Raw genomic sequence first — 19,857 nt, forward strand, 5'->3', positions numbered from 1 at the left:
ATATTACACAGAACACATGTTGTCAGGACCAATTGGAATATATGTTTTTGGAATAATCTATTTTTGATGATGGATTAGATACAAACATTTATTTTCATATATATTTGGTTACTAGAGTTGCCTTCTAATTATTGAAAAAAGAGGAGTTTGCGCTCAACTTCCACTGGATTGCAGGAGCTGCAATAGAACTAAGGATCCCTCCCTAGATATACAGACTGAACCAAAAAAAAAAAAATATCTCTGCGCTCACTGGCTTGTAAATGTGCTCAAATATGTATCATGTGATCCTAACTTGTTGCTTGGTACCTTGAACAGGATTGGGTATAATGGATATAAGCAGTTATGAACTCTTTATGGATAACTTAACCATATATAACTTGAATATAAAGAGATAAACCAGATTTATTATTAATTGTAAATATACACATAAATCCAAATGTGGAGCCTCGAGGTAACAGTAAAATAGGATATTAAAAACCAATAAATAACTCATATAAATACATGAAACATAAAACATAAAATCCAGATAACCAAATGTCAATTGTGTGATAACATCAGCCAGTCCTTATATTGCTAACATATGTCACCATCTTCGTTGGTGGGGGGAGCAGGCTCTGTGAAAAAACAAACTCACCTGTCCACGGTGTCGGCACTCCTCCTCCCTGCTCCGTCCACACTTAATGTCGGACGTGACGTCATCACGCCACGCCCGACGTTCAGTGACGAGCGGCGCAGAGAGGAGTCAGCGGCAAGAAGAGAGAAGACGAACAGGAGAAGAGAAGAAAGAAGCCGACAGAAAAGGTAAGTGAAGGAATTTAACCAAGGGGGAGCAAAGGCAGCATGGCAGACATTTTTTTCAGGGGCAAAGGCAGCATGGCAGACATTTTTTTCAGGGGCAAAGGCAGCATGGCAGACTGTTTTCAGGTGACGAAGGCAGCATGGCACAGTGTGATGAAGAGGGGTGTTACTGTGGCATAATATAAACTGGGGACATCACTGTGGCATAATATGAACTGGGGGCATTACTGTGTGGCATAACATGACTCATTACTATTATTATCTTGATATTAGCAGCATAAAATAAGAAATATTTTATATACACACGCACACCTATTACACATATTAAAATAAGCATTTTTAATTTTTAAAAGGATGAAAAGGCAACAGTTTGACAGATTTTTTCAATTAAAAACCAAAATTGGACTCTGTTGTATCAGAATGGGCCTTGAATGGTACAAAACTGTCACAAGTACAACCAATCCAACCTGAAGAAAGCAGCACGTCAATTATTGAAATACAAAGCGAAGAAAATTGCAAATGAGGACGCTAATCAAGAAGCATTATGGAAATATCTTAAATAACAGCTTTTGTCAGGTATTCTTTAATATTGTTCTTGAGTATTAAATGCATAAAATATTAAAATACCTTTCGGTATATATTTTTATATATTTAAAACGGTCATTAGTGCAGAGAACCGGTTGTTAATTTATTTGAATCACACCACTGGTCTAACCTCTGACTTGCCAAATGACAGAAGGAAGAAAGCTTCCAGATGTTTGTTTTTTCACTTCCCAATTCAAGCCACAGGAACGTGACCATGACACAGCACAATTTCAAGGCTGGGAATCTGCAAAAGTACTAGGTTGACTCAGCATGTAATTCTGGTGTGTTAGATATTGCTTGACTTACTGCTTTCCTCATATAATAATTAATCAGCCTTCTTCTTTGTTGAAGTTTAAGTGATCTTAAAACATAGGTATATGTGCTTCAGATGTATACATTACATTATTAATTAAAATATCTGTGTCTATCACTGTAAACAAACTTAAATCCTACTTGTTGCATAGTTATGTTCCTTGTGTTTAAATGATATTAATTGTTGCATAATGTGTATTTACATATATTATTTCTAATAATCGATTTGCATGCCATTTACCTACAAATTCAAAGATTAGGCATATAATACATTTTGAATATTACAGGGCATCCATCATAGATAGTGAAGCTCTAGTAATAAGCAGAGGTCATTGGATGGACAGAGGTATGAAGTAGACAGAATTCCGCGGCCCCAATAGACATTTTGGATAAGACAATTGACCTAGGTGACCTGCACACAGAAGTGAAGTGGTGGGAGAAAGACCACAGACACAATATATTCAAGACAGCACTTTTTAGACGCAGTGGCGGATCCAGGAGGGGGGTGGGCGATTGGCAGCAGAAAGCCTACCTTTAAAATAGGTCCCAGCCGCTAAACAAAATGGGGGAAGGGGCCAATTGAGAGCTGAAGGCGGGGCTAAACGCGGGCCAGCCAATCAGAGTAAAGGAGGGGCGTGATTATGCAAAATCAACCCCCTCAAAACATAAAGTCTAGGTTCGCCCCTGCTTAGACGTGTGATACATTTTAGAGTGGCGGTAATAACATCTCTGTAGACGGATAGCAGTGGCATCAATAGACATTTTAGACAAGGCGATAGACCTAGGTCAGCAAAGGCCATAATGTAATATAGTGCATGATGGATTTGTCCTTGGGACCTCCCGCCCATATGTTAAAAAGAGCATGCATAGATAAACAAACTAAGCACTTCAGCGGCAAGGAATTCCACTTTTGTAACTTGATTTGTCTGGGCCCCGACAAGAGATAATTTCGGGGGCACTCGAGGGGGCAAGTTTGCGTTCCAAATGCCGAACTTCCTGTTGTTGGAACGCATATGCAGAAGTTGACAGCCGACGGACCGGACACCAGGTAAGTTCACCCGTGTATAAGCCGAGTGCCCTTTTTCAGCATACAAAAGTATGCTGAAAAACTCGGCTTATACACGAGTATATACGGTATTTTAAAGGAAAAAATGCAGATGGCCCAATGACCCAGCTCAAGTTAACCCACTATGGGACCAGCTCGGGGGGGCAGATGCCCCCCAACCCAGCCTGCCCCTGGTTGCAGAGAATAAAGTATTAAATTGAAGACTAGTATTGGTGCTTTAGAACATTAGGAAATGTGTTTTCTATAACCAAGCACATCTGAGGAAATGTAATACATAATAAGGGAATAATGGAGGTGTGTCACTAAATATGCAGCGTTCATATCAAAGCATACTTACAAACTTTGGAGATCTCAATGATGTATCTTGGGGGTTTGGCCACGCTTATCTCGCCTTTAGTCCCTGCCCCTCTGCTAAACAGTACACATTTCGGCCTATTTCAGCAGGGGGTGGTGCCAGGATGACACAATTAGCTCCGCCCCCACCTACTTCACCAACAACGTGGGCAGGATGAGGGGTGTTGCCCTGTTCTCCCGGGAGATATCCCAAAAATCTGGGAGTCTCACAGACATCCCAGGAGAGTAGGCAACTATGTATAAAAGGGTTACTACGAGGCTCTACATGGTCATACTTGGTTTGAGGCTTTATTATTATTATTATTATTATTATCATTTATTTGTTAGGCACCACAAGGTATCCGCAACGCCGCACACAGTACTAACAGTAGACTATACAAGGTGAAACTATACAGAACAATGAACAAAAAGTACCAATACTTCAGAAACTCCGACCAGTCATATGCAGTAAAGACGGAGCGGAAGAACAGGTATGGAGACAGGAAGGGAGGGGGCCCTGCTCATACGAGCTTACATCCTAAGGGAGGATAAACAGACCAGGCACAAGAGGAGCCAGTTGAGGCAAGAGGAGAGAAGGGAGGACCAGCTAAAGGGAGGAGATGCGGGTTAAGTAGATAGTTGGTAGGCTTTGAGGAAGAGGTGAGTTTTGAGTGCACGTTTGAAGGAGCACAGAGTAGGAGAGAGACGGATGGAACGAGGGAGATCGTTCCAGAGAAGGGGGGCTGCACGGGAAAAGTCTTGGATTCTAGAGTGAGAAGAGGTGATAAGAGTGGAGGAGACGCGGCGATCGTTGGCCGAGCGCAGGGAGCTGGCAGGAGTGTGAATGGAGAGGAGGTTAGAGATATAAGGGGCAGTAGAGTTGGAGAGAGCCTTGTAAGTGGTGGTGAGGAGTTTGAAAAGGATTCTGTAGGGGAAGGGGAGCCAGTGTAAGGCAAGGCAGAGAGGGGTGGCAGAGGAGGAGCGGCGTGAGGGGAAGATGAGTCTTGCGGCCGCATTGAGTATAGAGCGAAGGGGGGAGAGACGGGAGTGGGGGAGGCCAGTGAGGAGGAGGTTACAATAATCGAGGCGGGAGATGATGAGTGCATGGATGATAGTTTTGGCGGCATCCTGAGAGAGAAAAGGACGGATGCGGGCGATGTTGCGTAGTTGGAAGCGACAGGCTTGGGCAAGGGAATGAATGTGGGGGGCAAAAGAGAGAGAGGACTCAAGGGTGACACCCAGGCAGCGAAGTTGGGTGACAGAGGAGATGGTGGTGTTATTGATGACAATAGAGAGGTCATGGTGGGATGGGAGTCTGGGCGGAGGAAAGACAATGAGTTCAGTTTTAGAGATATTGATTTTGAGAAAGCGCTCGGACATCCAGGAGGAGATGGCGGAGAGGCAGTCGGATACCCGAGCGAGGAGGTTGGAGGAAAGATCAGGAGAGGAGATATAGAGTTGAATGTCGTCAGCATAAAGGTGATACTGAAGACCGAAGGAGGAGATGAGAGCACCAAGGGAGGAAGTGTAGAGCGAAAAGAGTAGAGGGCCAAGAACAGAGCCCTGCGGGACTCCTACGGGGAGAGGGTAGGGGGAGGAGGAAGAACCAGACGTGGATACAAAAAAGGAGCGATTAGCGAGGTATGAGGCGAACCAGGCATGGACAGAACCAGAGAGGCAGAGAGAGAGAAGAGTTTGCAGCAGGAGGGGGTGGTCCACGGTGTCAAAGGCTGCAGAGAGGTCAAGGAGGATGAGAAAGGAGAAGTGACCCTTGGATTTGGCTGATAGGAGATCATTAGTAACCTTGGCCAGGGCAGTTCCGGTAGAATTGAGGGGACGGTAGCCAGATTGGAGAGAGTCAAGGAGGGAATTGTCCGTGAGGTGCCTGGTTAGGCGGCTGCAGACAATTCGCTCCAGTAATTTGGCTTTACATGGTTTGGCTTAAGTGCAAATATGCCCAGAATGTTCCTATACAAAGGGTGCAAAGTCCATATCCTACAATGCTAGATACTTTATCTTGTTATTTTGGGTGTTGCTTAGTTAAATACATTCATTTGCTTTGTATTGTGATTATGTTTATGCTTCAGAATGACATTGAAGCTATTTTGTTCGCATATTTATGAAATAAGAGCCAAGTCACATCATCTCATAAACTCAGAAAAATATATATGGTGCTTCACAAGAACTTGCTGGAACAAAAACCCAATCACTACATACAAACACAGCTCACTCTGAAGCATGACAGTGCAGATTCCTGTAGAAGGAGTCTATGTTGTTCTCAGTAATTCAAAGCTCATGCCGTGATTCAGCAAAAAAAAAAAACGGGAAACTGTTTTTTCTATGTAGACAAAGTTAATCCTTATGCTGAGTGAGGAAATAGTGACTCAGCAAGCACAACATGGCACTATCAATCATATTACTAAAACTCAGAATTGTCAATCCTTGTCTTTAAGGTGATATCAGATAAAAAAACAAAAACTGCTCATCTAACAGCACATTTAGGGAAGAATAATTAATTCAAAAGTTAATTACAAAATGCTATGTAGTGTATACAAAGATCAAAAGGCAGATCTAGTCCATGCAATTAAGTTTGAACGTTTCAGTTTGGTCTGAAATTGTGAGCAGCAGCAACACAGATGTCTTATTGATAATTGTTATACGACAATAAATATGAAGATGCATAGGTAGGCTTATACATAGGAATCACATGTACAGGCCACAGGTATACAGTAAGTAGGTTCAAGATAATGCCTAGTGCAAGGAAGAGATGTTCCAAACTGCAATAGTTAAAACCATACTTCCCGAATTCTGGGTAGGTCTCCCCATACTTGCCAACATTTTTTTTTTTTTTTCCGGGAGATGCCGGCTGGGACGTGGGCGTGCAGGGGGCGGGGCTGCAAAATCGCGTCATTTTGGCCCCGCCCCCGTGACGGAATGACGCAAATCGCGTCATTTTACAGTGGGGGCGGGGCTAAACGCCGCGATTCCGGGTGAATCGCGGCGTTTAAACTAAATTTTTCTCCCTTCCTATCAGGGAGATTGCCACACTCGTCCGGGAGACTCTCGCAAAATGCGGGAGTCTCCCGGACAATGCGGGAGAGTTGGCAAGTATGGGTCTCCCGGGAGAGCAGGCTATTCTCCTGCATCTGCCCACATCCTAGTGAGGTGACCAGGATAGGAGTCTTCATGACGCGATTATTGGCACATATGGCAAGTATGACTAAAGCCTTAGATAGAAAATAAGCTACAGTTAATGTTCTCCATGGAATAAAGGTACCAGTATCAAATAGACAGTATTTAAACTGCACAGCAGGAAACCAGTACCCTGATAGCAGGTGTGCGATAGCTAATGTTCCTGGCTGGAGAAGGTGTAATCCACCAACACGTGGGTAGGCGTCATAAGGACAGAAGGTGTGGTCACATCACAAGGGTGTGGTCACAGCACCATGGGGATTTGAAGCGCTGTGGCAGGTCCAACAAAATGATTGCTGATACTATGGGCTAGATTTACTAAGCTGCGGGTTTAAAAAAGTGGGGATGTTGCCTATAGCAACCAATCAGATTCTAGCTTTCATTTATTTAGTACTTTCTACAAAATGACAGCTAGAATCTGATTGGTTGCTATAGGCAACATCTCCACTTTTTCAAACCTGCAGCTTAGTAAATCTAGCCCTATGTGTCTATTTCTTGAAATGCTTATATAACCCAGGTATTTCACAATGCTTATATAACCAAGGACATACCCACATATTTTGCTAGAGTGGTGTCCCTGTGCCTACTGCACATGTGCAAACGTCTTATCAATATAAACTTCAGTGTAAACTTTTTGGGCCTGGTTCATTAAGGAATGGAAAGCAAAAAAAATGAGTAACTTTGAACCTTGGCAAAGCCATGTTGCAATGCAAGGGGTGCAAATTAGTTTATTATTTTGCACATAAGGAAAATACTGGCTGTTGTTTCATGTAGCACACAAATACTTGGACATGCTCTACCCCAACTATAAATCATACTTGCCAATTCTCCCAGAGAATGTCCGGGAGACTCCCGAATTCAGGGTAGGTCTCCCGGACTCCCAGCAGATCTGGCAATTCTCCCGCATCTGCCCACTTCCTAGTGAAATGGGCAGATTTCAAGCCTCCATGATGCGATTCTCTGTGAGAGTCCACACTGAGACTCTCGGAGGCCAATCTTCAAAGGTTGGCAACTATGCTATAAATCTGTCCCCACATTTTAAATTTACCTCCCCCTCCAATGCAACATTGTTTTCCTTAATGAATCAGGCCCCTTATGTTTAATGTTCCCAATATCTTCTAAGATTCTTATTTTTAACTGTTGTTTCATTTTTATATTTTTCAAATCTAGTTTGACAGTACATCAAACTTTCAATATTCCTTATTTCACAATTATCGAAGTGAGTAAAATTTGTGTAGCCAATACCATATTGGTTCACTCACAATTTTAAACTTACTTGGTGCTAATTTAATTTAATGGACTTTAATGTCATTACTTTCTTAAAAACCAGCTGTGCTTATTGGGTCTGGAACTCGGATAATACTAGGAGCAATTGACTGTGATGTTGTAAGTATATTTGGAATATGTGGGTAATTCAGGATGACAGGCTGGGGGATAGATAGGCTGCTCAGAAAAGTTATATATTAATAGCAGATGGAGAAAGTACAGAGGCTATGAAGGGGGAGGAATGCAAGCAAGCTAGGGTCATTGGATGCAGTTGCAAACTTCTGTAATGTATTTTCAGTGTAAAGTCTTAAAACAGTATGATTAACAAGACTTCTTAGTTTCAGTGATTTGTGTAGCACATTCCAGAGCTAGGATCATTGGGACTAATATCAGGCTCCTGTAAAGTATTTAGAGCAGAGGAGGGATGGAAATTTTTAACCCTGTGGGCAAGACGCCTCCTGCTTCCCAGCCCAGCCAGCCTATGATTTAGAGCAGTGTTGGCTAACCTGTGACACTCCAGGTGTTGTGAAACTACAAGTCCCAGCATGCTTTGCCAATATATAGCAGCTTGTTGCTGGAAGGGTATGCTGGGACTTGTAGTTTCACAACACCTGGAGTGTCACAGGTTAGCCAACACTAATTTTAGAGTACAAGGACAACACTGTAATACTAAATTGAGTCCTCAGCATTCCAGTTCCTGGCTGGTCACCAGCAGTAAGTCATAGTCTGTCTCTGGAAATGGTACAGACAAGGCCCAGGTCTATCCTGACGCAGTATAGACATGTACCAAAAAGAAACATAAAAAAACTCAAAGTCTGTCTGTTGTTATATGGTAAACAAAGCCCTAATAACAGATAGACATATTCTAACCATTTTTTGCCGTTGAAGTGAAACTATCAGGGATGCCCATATGTGGACCACTTATAAAGCCCATAAGTTAATACAATGATCCTTCTTTATAGCACCAGCTTAAAAAATAAGACAAAACATTACAGCAAGGGTGACGTTATAATTAAAGTGACTTATAATGAAACATTCCTGACCTGCTCTGACCATCTCTCCTTAAGACTTGTAGAAATACTTCCTATGTACTGTTTCTTGCATTCACATTCAATGAATTTCTGGTGTTACATGTAATATAATCGTTCATTTTAAATTTCTTTCCGTTAGATGTATATACATATTTCGTGATTTTTGTATCTTTACTTTCGCATGTCCTACACATCATGCAATTTCCACACCTATAAAAACCTACCGATTTGATAGGTCTAACATCATGTACAGTAGATTAAGCACTTTTCACTAATCTGTTCTTTACATTTTCAGTTATTCGGAGATGATGTTAGTGAGAAATGTGATTTTGCTAAGCTGACGCCATCTTGTTGCCTTATAGCCATTTTGTTTTGTTATAGCTTAAAGACAGATTAGATGCACCTGTTTTGTAGGAGTAATTCATTATTTGCAAGGCTATGCTTATAAACTTGGACATAGCAGACAGGAGATAAGCCAACCCCCCCCTGGGGAGTTTTCCTGTGTGATAATGAGAGAATGTACTAACACCTGTGTAAAGGGAGCATGAGTGGTTAAAACCTTTTGGGGCGTAGTTTTCTGTAATACATGATTTTTGCTATATAGATAGGGACTTGTAACTAGTAAAGCAGAGTTTATTGTACACTCAAACCATGCAGTGTATTTTAATTCTCTCCAGCTGATGAGCTCATAACTGATATACTGACACTTACAGGTGAACAATCTGATTTAGATTCAACATTAGTTAAAGAGGAATCTTTGTTTAATAGTGGCCAATGGTTTGTTTAAAAAAAATATTTTTACTATCTTTCTCTGTTCTTCTCCATATAGTGTGATAAATGGAATCGTTTTTTGGATTTGGGAATTAGTAACAACTTTCTCTCCAATTTCCCTACTTCGCTAACTGTCTTCTGTATTCTGTTCTTCACCATAACCTTTTTTGAGGAACATCTCTTTCCTTTCAATTGCATGGATATCCATGAGTATAAGAATGTATGCAAATGAGGTTCCTCTTGATTGGAGAACTCGGGTTTTTAAAGTCCGGCAGTTAAAGGATTCATCCTACTGCCCTGAAACAGAACATTATTTTGAAACGTGTTGCTGTATTTGTGATTGTGCTGCAAACGCGTTAACGTGGAGTCTGATTGAGCATCCAGCTGTCCAATTGATTTATCCCCAGGCCTTGTACATCTTCTCTAAATTAGAGACTGGACACACTCTTAGTCATTCTGATACTAGTTATGGTTTAATAAATATATGAGTGTTTAAAGTAATGCATTGGAGTGGCCTATTTGTTTTGTCATTTTCCAAGATACATAAGAACGATGTATAGAAGGGATTGGAAAGCATCAGAAGTTCTGGTATAGAAAGCCGCTTAGGTTTGATGAGCATATTACCGTTTTGATACATGTCAGTGTAACTTTGAATTAAAAACATTGTCTCACTTTGACATGCTAAACCATATCCCAATTCTCTTCCTTTAAACAAAATCCTATTTTGATTCACTTTGGGGGAAGAAGATACACGGATAAGAAGATTATAAGAAGTTTATAACACATCTGATTACATGTGAGTGTATTTTCTTATAAATAATCTCACCCTGATCGGACATACTACACCATATTATCATTTTTTCTTTGTTTAAGCACAGTTTGGAGGATCATCATACTTAAAGACTTTCAATCTGGGTCAGTAAAAAAATGACACAGAATTCAAGGGTGTGTCGTTTGCACAGAAACAAATATGTTTCATTAGAATTAGTGCATGTTTGTGGAGACATTGTTTGTACACACAAAGGAGTCACTGAATAATTGTATAAGAAGTCTCATTTATATTTATTGTTGTTTTTTTGGGCACATGTACTGAATGAGAATCAGAAGGTGAATAAATAAAGAAGATCTCACCTTAACGAAAGTACAAATTGCATTGGGAAATATTTATTCGTCAAACTGGACTAAATGAAAAGGATAAATATGTGGTTGAATTGAAATAACTATTTGTTAAACTGAAAAAAAATAAATACTATTTTTATCTGTGCTGTTGACTGTGATACCGCCATTATTTTTTCTGGTTTTCTAATATTTAGAGCTTTATGACCCAAATAGTATTAAGGCAGCCTTCACTGGGTAGCGTTTAAGAATAGACTTTCTTTAATTTTATTAAAGGAGTTAGATCGGCACAGAGTAAGACTTCTGATCTTGAAGCTTCGCTATGCCGAGCACCCGCACCAACAAGAGATGGACCGTGCTCAGCTCAGGACCAGAACAGGTGAACGAAGAAGGGCTTCAGGAAAGACCTGCAAAGAGCAGGATGCAGAATTACCAGCAGCTGCAGAATAGCTGAGAGCAGTGTCTCAAAGCTTTCAGTCAGTCCGGCACATGCTGCAAAGACCCTCAGCTGTGCAAGATCAAAATTCTCCTTCTAAGAGCCGTCCCAGTCAGCCAAATATCAACAATAGTAGCTTTTCCGTAGAGAGAAATATTTTTATTCCTCAGGGCTTGGACTATGTACGTTACAAGATGGCTGAAAAGTTGTGAAACAAGGGGAAGAGGACGTAGCTTCTCATCATAAAGCTGCCTTTCCTATTACAGTGGTGGCCTCTGGGATATGGGAGCTGCACCTCAGAGTAGGCGACCTCTTCCTCACTCATCTGTACAAGAAGTGTCCTTATACTGAGCCCTTTTATCCAGACTTTAAGGAAGGAGCTAATCTAGAAGAATATCAGGATGCAGGGTTACCTGGTGGAGGACTCTGTAGTTGAACAACAGGACAGCTTCTTAAAGCGAATGTCTGGAATGATCCGCCTGTATGCTGCCATTATTCAGTTGTGCTGGCCTTATGGAACAAAACAAGGGGCTCTCACCCTCATTGGCTTAGTCATGGTTGGCATTGGCTTCCACAGGTGCTGAACGTGGAGCCCAGGGCAGAAGTCACAGCTACTCCGCTTTATTATTTTGTGTTTTCTGTTATTGCTCAAGAAAGATTATTTACCGAGGATTTAGAATATTACCAAATCCAGAGAGATGGGGTCAGTCACTCTACCAAAACGGTTCCTAGTCAATGCGTTTCTACAAAAAGAGATCCCACTTCCTAACGGATACCTGAATCCTTCATTCTGGACCACATAACATTCATAACCAAAACAAGAATTGAGCTATAAAGAGCATGTCAAAGTTTATAAAAACAAGATGTGGAAGCCGTTGTAAGAGTTGTGTGTCTGGATCACTTATGAATAACTTATTAAATAAATAAATTTCAATTATTAATTTATATCATTGCAAATGTCACTGAAATCCATGAGAACCTCCTTTTGCTCTGAATTCTGTCCATGACAATGTGATTGTAATATATATGTGGATCTCATTGATTGTACTAAAGTGTCATTTTCTGCAAGAAAGAGGAACCTGCAGCAGGTTGATAATCCTTTATTTTGGATATATTAAAGTGACCAGGAAATCTTTGAGAGGTTAAACAACCAACTTGTAATTAAACTAATGTTATCAAAGTGTTAACATTTTCCACGTTGTAAGGAATGAATTTGCTAAACACTTTAGACCTGATTCAGAGTGAAACGCAAGTGTAGGCGTTATTTGCAATTGAAAAAGTCTCACGTAAGTGAATTTTATCCAAAGTCCTGAAAGTATGTATAATTCCCAAATCAGCAGCTTTTACAAAGCAGCAAATTCCCTAAATCCGTTTCAATCTGGCTTTCGAATAAACCATTGACTGGTAACAAACCTATTAATATTCTTTAATGTAATTTAGTGTGAAATGCAACATGGTTGGTTGGTGCAACATTCTTAGATTTTACAAGAGCTTTTGACACTATAAACAACCAATGTGTCCCAGACCAGTTTATGTCAATCTCTGGCTCTAACTCCAGCCTCACCGATACATATGGGCTCCCTCAAGGCTCTGTTCCAGGGTACTGCAGTTGTATTTGGGTTTATGGTTTGATCATAAGCTTTTGTTTGGTTTGCATACAGACACCCTGGCATCCAAACAGAGCTTGCTCTATAGAAATACTGTCTTAGTCCCATGGACAGAAAGTGCATCTCACAACTGATGCTAAAACCTATTATAAACTATGGGGATGTAGTTTATGATATAGCCCCCAAAATTCACTGTTGAAAGCTTGATACCTTTTATAACTCAATCTGCCGTTTTGCCTGTGCAACTTCAAAACCCACCATTGTGACCTGTTATGAGATCTAGGCTGATTCTTCCTGGAATCCAGGTGTAGCATATGCACATGGCTGATTTAAATTTCAAAAGTTTTCTGTATCAATTACCCAAATACATGCACAGACCTCTTCCCCCGGCAGAATTAAGCACTTATCTGCTAAGAGCTACATCCAGAAGCCAGCCAATAGTTCCTAATTTCAATAAGAAATCTACCCATTTTGGGGGCGTGGCCTAACAGCCAAAATGGCAGGACAGAGTTTTCACTAGCTCCTCGCCTGCAATCTGTTAACCTGTTTCCATCGGTGTCCTGCTGCCCTCTACACAGCCCCCGTTATCAGCCATCAGTTAAGCTTATCCCCCTACACCTTGGGGTGTTAGTTTGGTGCTTCTGGCAGCCATATATCGCTGGATGCAGACCCGGGCCCTGCCGCAAGTGGATCCACGGCTTGACCCCAAGAGATCTCCCCCCGGCTCCTGCAGCTGACAAGCTGCCAATAGCCATTGACCAGTTTTCTGAGGCCTCCAATGCTTAAGCTGTCTAGCTCAGCTCCGGACGCGTCTCGTCCCCCCCGCCCTGCCGGGAATACCGCTGGTCTGCTCCCCATTCCTCCGGACTCTTACCTGCTCCCGGATCACTCCTGTGGCCCTGCACACAGCTGCTGGCACTGGACTGTGGGGCGCCTCTCTTCTCCTCTGCCGAACCAGAAGTCCCCGACCCGGCACTTCCGGTTGCCGATACCCGGCCTCCTCTCACTGGCGCTCCCCAAAAGACGGCCGCAGATGCCTCTCATCCACTGCTGACACCTTGGAAGGGGATCCTGGGGCGCAGCTCCTCTCCGCTGCTAGACCAGAAGTTCCAGATCCGGCACTTCCGGCTGACGGTACCTGGACCCCTGTCATTGGTGCTCCCCAGAAGACAGCCTCTAGTGCCTTTCATCTGCGCCACTCGGAACACACAAAATTTGTGCCAGCATAGGTTCCGGCCGGTACCCAGCTGAATAGGGCTCATTCCATTGGCAACCAGGTTAGTGCATCGGACAGAGCTGCCCTGAAAGCTTTCTAGCCTCCTATATAAAGCGTAATTTGCCTGTCCCCGCTAACTGTGAATATTTTACCTATATTGTACCTGGAGACAGCTCTTTAGCACCCTCTTTATTTGCCCTGTCTCTAATGGACAGTTTCTTGTGTTGATTCTACTAGTACCACTGTCACCTTGTGGCTGCATCTGGCACTGCGCCGCCTGACCTGCTCTATTGTTGTTACTGGTGCACTTGGCCTGTATTGACTCAGTGGACTATGTGATTTTTATCATCTCAGGTTACAAGATCAATTCGGACAAGACGGAGGTTTTGGACTTCAATATTCCTGCCTCTGACAAAGCACAGTTAGAGTGCTCTTTCCCATTTCGGTGGCGTCTCCAAAAAATTAAATATCTCGGTGTTTAATACCAAATACTACCACCATCTTTTTCAAGCAAATTACCCTCATCTCATCGATCAAATAAAAGCAGACCTTTTCACCTGGTCGCATCTTTATATTTCCTGGATCGGCCGAGTAAATGCAGTTAAGATGAATATTCTTCCTAGGCTGCTGTACTTATTCCAAACCCTCCCCCTCCGTGTTCCCTCTAATGTATGTAAGTCTCTCCAATTTTATGTTTCCAAATTTATTTGGGCTGATAAGCGCCCTCGAGTTAGGCTTAAAACTCTGCAGAGGTCCTCCCGGGGTGGGGGGCAGGGGATTTCTGATTTCCGAAGATATTACCTCTCCGCCCAACTTGCTCAATGTGTTCTGTAGTGTGGTTCATCTAATTCTAGAGTCTGATCTAAAATTGAAGCTGAAGGTCTGGGATTGCTGTCGGCTTCCACCCTCCTGTGGCTACCCAGGGCTCGTCGCCCTAAACGCTCCCTTCTCCATCCTGTCATTTCACACTCCCGCTTCATATGGGATTCCTCTTCTCAAAGGTATGGCCTGTCAATTCATCCATCCACCGTGATCCCGTTATTTAACTCCCCAGAGATCACCCCAGGAATTAACTGTACTGTATTCATGCCTTGGTACTCGCAGGGAGTTAGATACCTTAACCACCTATCTTCTTCTGTAACTTTTCCTCAATTCTCTGACATTCAATCTCGCTTCCATATTCCCTCAAAACAGTTCTATCAGTATCTCCAGCTACGTCACTTTCATACTACTGTCAAAGCTCGTCTTTTCTCCCGTCCTCTTACCACTTTTGAATCTCTCTGCTTACGCCAATCCTCTAAGAAGGGTCTTATCTCTACATTATACTATGAACTTGATTCCTCTGCTTCAGGCCTTCGAGACCCCCATGAATTAGCTTGGGAAAATGACCTTGGCAAAACTCTGCTAGATGAAGAATGGTCAGAGATTTACAAGAATGCTGCCTCCAGTTCGATTTGTGTCAGAATAAAAGAGAATGTCTACAAGATTCTGTATCACTCCACAAAATCCTACCCGACTCTTCTGATCGCTGCTGGCGTGGGTGCTCCCAGGAGGGCTCTTTTCTTCATATCTAGTGGACGTGTCCAAAGTTGATACCATTTTGGTCTGAGATTAAACACTTGATTTAAGCAATTCTTCAGGTGGATATTCCCCTGGAGCCTAAATTCTTTCTTCTCCCTCTTGGGGTCCCCTTGGCAGCTCGACATCAGAATAAGTTGATTAGACACATTCTTTCGGCAGCCACTTGCCAAATTGCAGCTAACTGGCGACAGCAGGTTCCCCCTTCTACCCAGACCATAATTAATAGAATCTGGCAGATGCAACGTTTGGAACATATGACCAGCATAATTCGTAATTCTTCAAGAGCTTTCGCCAAGGTCTGGGACCCATGGATCACTTTGTTTCAGGCACGCTCGCCATTCATATAACCTCCCATTGCCACCCATCTGTCCTTCGTATTTCTCCCTCTTTATTCATGTTTTTCTTCTTCCTACCCTCTGCATTATTTGTTATATGGAAATTGCCACTTTTGCCTCTCCTCTTCACTTGTCCAACTTCTTCTTCTCTATCTCCTCTTTCCTTTTTCTTTTTTAGATATATTCATACGCTGTCATCAGTACTCTATAAATGCTACGCTGGCCATAGCCACTATGCGTTTATCTCTTTTGTCTGTTCAGATGTACTCTGCCAGTTGTATTGCTCTGTTGAGTGACCTTGCAAAAATAAAACTTTATAAAAAAAAAAAAGAAATCCGGCCATCTCTGTCTGCTCCCATCTAGCTCCCAATTTCTGTAACAAACTACCCGGTCACTTAAATCTGCCACCTGTCTGAGGTCTTTCAAAACCTCTGCCATTCAGTTCTGTAAGAAAGTCTGTGATTGTAATGCTTACTGTTTTCTACCTGTAACCATGTTACAACTGTATATAGATTTTTCCAAAACATACCTCAAAACTAAACATGACTCTCGGGGTAGGGGAAAGATTTGATTCAGAGAGATGTACAGTAGAAGACTTGTGGGATGTTCAATACCTAAAACATTGCTAAGTTTTGCTTGCACCTCTATATAAATAAAGGACTCATTACTGGACTTTATATATGAGATTATGCTATGCAAATTTAGAGAAGTATTAAATTCTTAAGAAACTATGTGTGCTTATAATATATTGATGTATGAAGCTAGGGTACAAATGTATTGACATTTCATTCAGCTGTTTCACCTCAGGCCCCTCCTACTGATTCAATGATAGAAAGTTGCATTGGTGATGTCACTATGAAGTGGGAACATCCTATAGGTGAAGGAGAGTCTAGTTACCAGTCACTAGTGTTTGCTTATGCCGGTGTGTGCATCTTTTGTACTTCCCAAGTGACAGTATGCAGTCAAAGAAGGACTGGGAGACGCTGATTGCCCTGCGGAACACCTCCAAGGGAAAACTGAAGTACAGTACAGACTGGAATCCAGAGGAGTTGGATCGAGTAATTGGTAAAAGGAGCTGGATCATCACATCTCCAAAAAGTTAATGTCGCTAAAATTGAAGCAGCAAAAATTCACACAAGCAAAAGGCTTGAATAATTTTTTTGAAGAACGACAGTGGATGTTAATTAAGGAATAACACCACAGACAGAATACGGATATAACTGACCAGTTTGGTAGGACATTTACTAAAATGTCTGAAAAGCAGCTGGCACAGTATAAGGAAATGATGGCAATCCAACAGAGAGAAGAGAAGGAACAACTTAAAGCACTACTGAAGAAGACCTTAGAGCACCATCAGATATTGAAGAACGTGGTTCATGACTGAGCAAAGCTCTTCAGCAGCCAGGATGGTGGAAGCATTGCAGAGCGCTCAGTGCTGGAGATGCGGATGTTGGTCAGTGCTATAGGGCAGGAGGCGGGTGCTGCTGAGAGGAGGCGGAAAGCTGAAGAGATGAGAAGATGGTATTTATAAAGGTATTGTCGCTCTAGATTTATTTAAAAGTACTATTAACTCTTTAATTCCCAATCAATATTTAAATTAATTTATTAAATGTTCTATTTCTACAGATATCAGGTAGAGGTGCTACCAGTCAACCATTGTAACATCAATGAAAAGAAAGAGAGAAAGAAGCTGAGTTTGGTTCCAGTGCACAAAAAGTCCTTACTCACATATGTTACTGTATATTTGCATATAGTCCAGATTTTAATTAAAACATAACTTTTATTGCTTGTCACAAATACAATTAATTTAAATAAAAAGCAGCAAAATATCTAAGTGATAAAGTGAATAAAATATTTTATGTGATTCTAAAATTGCTGTGTGTGGACTTCGATCATTTATTTCTCATGTTTATTCCCTTCAGATCAGTGACTTGTTCAAATTAATATCTCTAGAAGTACTTAAATGTACTTTGATCTGCATTAAATCTTTATAAGGCAGTGCAATAATACTCCCTCTTATGTTTGTCATAAGAGCTCCACCGTAACACTTTGCTTTTCTGGATACATACAAGTACGGTCCTTTTTATTCTCTCTGTCACATACTACACATAAACTTGCTACATTATTTTTTATCTGTATATTGTTTTACAGCTTAATTCAGTGTCCACCTTTACAATACATTATTAATCTAGTTAATTTATTCCCCATAGATCATTTCATTAAATGCAGACACCTTCCTTGTGCCCTTACTCTTTGAGTTGCAGGAACCTCTTGTTAGTGGTAGCGGTTGCTGGACTGCTCATGGCTTCCACTGCTTGCTGGAGATACCGTATTTCTCAGTTATCTTAGTATTTTCTTTTCTTATTTTGTTAGGTAAGTTTTGACATGGTCTAAGGGGTTTGTACAGGTTGGAGCCTAGTGCAAAAACATAAACCTGGAGATATTAAACATTTTTCGAAAGTTTCTATAACTAGCTCTAGAATGTCAAACAGGAAGAGGAAACTGGGGAGGACCAAGTTTATTATATAGATGAAAAGGAAATAAGAGAGTAAGAGCTTATAACAAAGGACAAGAACAGGGAGCAGGCTGGATAAGAGAAGAATTTGAAGGGAAAATTTAGGGAAAAAGAAAAGAGATAAGGATTAATTCACTAACCAAATTAAGAAAAAGAAACAAAAGATGAAATAGAAAATTAAAGTAAGTACTAAGTTAACTGGGAAAGCTAAGGGAGAGAAGAAAGAGAAAGGAAAGAAAAATATTGCGATAAAGAAGGAAGATCAAACCATGTCAAACATGAAAGAAGAGTCATGTAAAATAAAGCTCCAGGATAAACAGTTTAAATTGTAGACTGCAATACTGAATAAGATGAAGGTAAAAAAAAAATCACAATGCCGAAGATAATAAAAGATGAAAAAAAGAAAAACAAGTCTTTTAAATAAAATAGATAACAACTAAATATTACCTTAAGAACCAATACTTTATTATATTTATATCTTGTTTTATTAAATAGATGCTAAAACAAAGCACAAGCATTCCCTAGATATTATTGATAATATAATTACTGGTCCTAGACATTTAGAATGTGACAAGCGAGGCCATATGACGAGCACCCTTTTTAGGGCTAACGTCAGGCACTTCGGTTCCCACGGCAGGTTCCAGCTAAATGGAATCCTATGGGAGTTTCGTCAGCCCATGTATATAGTCCCCATCCCCCCCAGGAATCTTGGATCCTCTTTCACTGCTCACTGCAGGAAATCTGTGGACAATGAAGGACAAAGTGCAGGCTCAGTAATCCTTTTTCAAGCCCCCCCCCCCCACCCACCACCAACCCCGGTGTTTTTTTCATTTTGCCCTTGTCAGCTGATTTTTTCACCCACCCAGCCATGTCCCACAAATGTTGTATGTAATGGACATCTGGGAAGATCTGATGGCATGTGGGGAGATATGTTGGGCTTAGGGGTGGTCTGATAGGCCTTTAATGGGCATGTATAGGGTGTCCTGATGGCATATGGCATATTTAAGGAGGCCTTAAAGTAGCAAGAGAAGTTAAAAAGAAAATTTGTCGGAGAGCAAAGCTCCTGACCTTGAAGCTCAGTGACGCCCAGCAGCAGCACCAACGAGAGCATCAAGAAGGAGGTCGGGAGAGGATGCGCAAGATGTTTGTTATACAGCAAGAGGTTCTACAACCCATCCAGAAGATTAAAGTGGATTAGAAACACCAAGTAACGTTGCGTGTGGACCTCTCTGGGTACAGTCACCGTGGAAACCAGATATGTGAAATATTATCCAGTGTTGTATGCTCAGTGTCAGGCTGGGGCATGAAGGGCCCACAGGGGGAATACAATGGTAGAGGCCCACCAGAGTGGGTGTGGCCAGAGTTGGTTTAAGGCTCTAGGGGGCCTAGGGCACTTAAGACAGGGGGGAGCCCCTATGGTGTAATAATTCTATAATTTTAGACAAATACACAGGCAATCTATGCGCACTAGTGTTAGGTGCAGCTCCCCCTTCACGAGCAGTACAGTGTGAAGCGGAACATACCTCCCAACTGTCCTTGCAGTCGGACTAAATCCTGAGTAAGTGGGACAGTCACTCAAATTCGGTACTGCTGCACCAGATTCAGGACAGATGGCAGACTGTTCTGCTTTCTACCTGTTCTTGTCACTTTCACTAACTGCAGCAGCTGGTGTCTTAAATTTGTTGCTTGTGTAGATC

The 19,857-nt window shown here is 41.7% G+C and overlaps 1 pseudogene; it reads left to right on the plus strand.

Moving 5' to 3' along the window:
* Positions 1–10,923: 10,923 nt before the first annotated feature.
* LOC142100995 (mRNA export factor GLE1 pseudogene) lies at positions 10,924–11,709 on the plus strand (annotated as a pseudogene).
* The last annotated feature ends 8,148 nt before the right edge of the window (positions 11,710–19,857 follow it).

This window comes from Mixophyes fleayi, chromosome 9, assembly GCF_038048845.1.
Source record: "Mixophyes fleayi isolate aMixFle1 chromosome 9, aMixFle1.hap1, whole genome shotgun sequence".
In the NCBI taxonomy this organism is placed as follows: Eukaryota; Metazoa; Chordata; class Amphibia; order Anura; family Limnodynastidae; genus Mixophyes; species Mixophyes fleayi.